Below are 3,920 nucleotides of genomic sequence, written 5' to 3'. Positions count from 1 at the left end.
TGTTATCAGCAGGTCTTTGGGACTGGAAAAAATCAAGGACTGAGTTAAACTGTCGGTATTTGAGGTGAGATTTTGGATCTGGCTCATTCTGACTTTCCCTCTCAGTTGTACACAGTCATGTGTGTGCTTGGTACTCATCTCTTCCTGGAGGTGGGAAGACACAGCCTTAGCACGCATTCCTGGCACAGAGCAGGCGTGCAGTAAGTTGTAAGCACCTGAGTGAGAAGCTCCCAAATGCAGGCGGAAGACCAGTTAGGATCCCTTTATGTACTTGATACGGTGTGCGGTGAGAGAAAAGCAAATACTGACCAACCTTTGTTGGTAGTTAGAAACAAGAGCTGATGGAGAAGACATCCAAGGTCATTACAGAACAGGGGTGGTGCCAGAGATGCTCTGCTAAACTGGTCACAAAGTCAAGCAGAAGTTCAAGGCCTCAGCTTTGACAGAGGGGAGGGAGGGGCTGGAGTATGGCAGTGATAATGGGGCAGAAAGTGGGTCATGTAAGGACCCATTAAATTTGAATTAGAATGGATGGAACAGAATTCTTGGATTCATTTCTCTTCTTGTTAATGAAACCTTATAAAAAGGCAACATCTCACCCAAAAGAAATGAGAAACCTGATCAGAAAGATGTTGACTTGGTTAACAGAAAGATGTTGACTTGGTTAACAATCTGGTAGGTTAGTAAACGATGGGGTTAACATAGGCTGGTGCTAAGGAAATGGTCACAGACAACAGGAGTTAATAAAACCGTTTGGAGGAGCCAGGAGACTGCAGAGGCACCAACACAGTGCCTGAGACAAATGTATGAATTCCCTTTCTTATGAACAAGATTAAAGGGAGACACAAATGAAAAGCTTTTTTGGTTTGTTTTTATAGAGATAAGAATTATGACAATTTTCCTTGCAGAAATGGATTTTTTCCTGTTCATCATTGGAAACTTAATTGGTAGAGCAGCCTTCTCTAGCTGCAGTTTATCCAGTCCCTGGTCACTTTCTGCATTTCCTTCAGAGACTTCTGTATCTTTGGTTGTCTAGTGTTGCTGGAGAAAACTGCACCTACATTGATTGCCAGGAAAACACTGAGTTTTCCAGCTTCATGGGCCTTCCCTGTTGCTGGCCATCCCATTCTCCAGGGTTTTGCATCACCTGCCCTCCTCAGCTCTCCTCAGCTTTTTCTACTTGTTCCTTGAATTCTGAACTTGAGAATTCCCAATTCTAGAACTTACACTCTATAAGCCACCTCAAGACAGGTATGCTTAATATTGTCTGCATTCTTCTTATGTTCTAATTTCTACCCCATTTTACTCTGGCTTTCCAAGCCCCAACCGTTTTTTTTTTTTTTTTTTTTTTTTAAATTATCTTGCATCCCTTTAAAGTTTCCTGAAATAAGATAGATGCACTTTAAAATCTATCCTAAAGAGAGGATAAAGAGATTTTATTTTTCATTCTCATACAATTGAAAAAGTTAAGGAATAGCCTTACACATGCCATCACTTACATTTCAGTTTTATTTCCTGGACTTTGTTTTGAGGTATAAAAATGATCAAAAACTTAAGTTACCCCAATATAAAGACCCACTATTGGCTAATCAGGACGGAACTCAATTTTCATTGTCTTCCAAACCATTGATTCACACTGCCTCGCTCAGTTTTAAAGGATAGGTCCAGTATTCCATTCGAAGAAACCACTGAAAGCAGGACACGCTGTGTATTCGCTAGTGTGTCAGCTTTTATCTCTGTGGGGAAAGGACTGCTTAAGTAGGGGTGTGTGTGTGAGAGAGAGAGAGAGAGAGAGAGAGATGAAGGGGAGTGGTGTGCTACAGCACACGTGGAGTTCAGAGGACAACTTTGTGGAGTTCTTTCACCTTTATGTGGGATCCAAGGATTGAACTCAGGTTGTCAGGCTTATGCAGCAAGTCCTTTTACCCCCCCTCCCCCCCACCCGGTCTGCTTCCATGACCCAGAGTGTGCATGGTGTGTTGTGTGTGTGTGTGTGTGTGTGTGTGTGTGTGCAAGACGAGGTCTGAGAGGTGTCAGATCGCCTGGAGTTAGAGGCAGTTTGTGAACTGACTGGTGTCAGTGCTGAGAACTGAACTAAACCTAAAGTTCTTTTACGAAAAGTAAAACGACTAGATTTTTTTCCCCTAGAGAATTTGATGAACTGAAAGTTTTCCAACAAAAGCGGGTAGCTGCCTGTTCTTGTGGGGCGTGTATGTACACCATCATGTTGAAATGCATCCAGACATACAATAGCGAAAGTGTGTCCTTTCTCATCACAAGAAAATAGATGTTGTTAAAATATTGTATGTGACTAAGGCATTTAAAGCACACAGTTTGGTAAGTGTATCTGTGAGATCATTGTCACCATCAGGATAACCAAATTATTTTATACTTTCTCCCTCTTTTCCCTGCCTACAGCTTCCTTATATTTCACTACTTTAGTCCCCAAGCAACCATTAATACCAATCTGCTAGGATTTTTATATAAATAGAGTCATTTGATAGGCGTTCTTTTAATCGGGCCTTTTCACTCAACCAAATGAATAGGATTTAAAAACCATTCCAATTTTTAAATTGATGTTGGAGATTGTGTACTTGTAAAATAGTTGTAAGACAAAGGAATCACACCCACGAGACTAGCTCAAACTTCCATGTGTGGTCCTTAGCTTACACAAGCAAGGATTCAGAGACAATGGATATGGAGTTGTTTTAGTTCCCTATGACTGGATTTTTTCTTTAATAAGAAAAGTTGTGTATGTAGGTGCACAGGCACTTGTGTACATGCATTTGGGGGTCAGAGGTCAACATTGGGTGTCTTCCTCTAATTTTTTTTTTTTTATTTTCTACTTATTTATTTTGAGACTGGGTTTCTCTGTGTAGCTTTGCGCCTTTCCTGGAACTCACTCTGTAGCCCAGGCTGGCCTCAAACTCACAGAGATCCATCTGGCTCTGCCTCCTGAGTGCTGGGTGTGTGCTACCACCACCCGGCTCTCTATTGTTTTCTTTTTTGAGACAGGGACTCTCACTAAATCTGGAGCTCACTGATTAGCTCACTGGCTCCCCTCCATTGCAGCTTCAGGGTTCTCTTGTCTCTGCCCTCCTCCCTTGCACCCCAACCTCATGCTGGGAGTCCAGATGTGGTCCACCATGCCTGGCTTACATTAGGTACTGGAGGCCTAGATTCAAGGGCTTGCATGGTAAGCATCGTTCCCAGCCCTGCTTACCCGAATCTCTATCTAGAAGGAATTGTCTCTAATTTTCACCATTAAACATAGTTTAAGTTACTCTAGGTTTTTGATGACTGGCCTTTATCCAGTTAAGACATTTTATTTCTAGACCATGAATGGATAAAAGATAGCAAAATGAAGGCTGGAGAGGTGGCTCAATGGTTAAGAGCACTGGCTGCTCTCAGGGGACTTGGGTTTGATTCCCAGCACCCACGTGGTTACTCAACAACCAGCTATAATTCCAGTCCCAGGGTACCAGGCGCACACATGGTGCACAGATATGCACAGGCAAAATACCCTTACACATAAAATTTAAAAGTAAGAAAACCAAAAACTTAACATCATGCTGATGTTAACATCATACTGATGAAAGAAACTGAAAACTTTCTCCCCAAATCAGAAAGAAATATACTCACTTTCACTGTTTCTGTTCAGTGTTATACTGGAAGTCCTAGCCACTACACAAGAGATCTAAATAAAAACCATAGAGATTGGACAGCAGGAAGACTTCCTGGCAGATAGCAGGATTATCTGTGTAACAAATCTAATGGAAATTTATTTTTAAATGAAATCCGCTAAGTATTAAGTGAATTTAACAAGTTAGTTACTGTGCACATAGGAAGACTTTGTCTCAAAAAATATATATTTTGGGGTCAGTAAGATGGCTCAGTAGGTACAGGTGCTTGCCAGTGTC

Source organism: Peromyscus leucopus, chromosome 4, assembly GCF_004664715.2.
Source record: "Peromyscus leucopus breed LL Stock chromosome 4, UCI_PerLeu_2.1, whole genome shotgun sequence".
NCBI classification, from domain to species: domain Eukaryota; kingdom Metazoa; phylum Chordata; class Mammalia; order Rodentia; family Cricetidae; genus Peromyscus; species Peromyscus leucopus.
The sequence above is the reverse complement of the archived record's forward strand: the minus strand, read 5'-3'. Positions refer to the sequence as shown.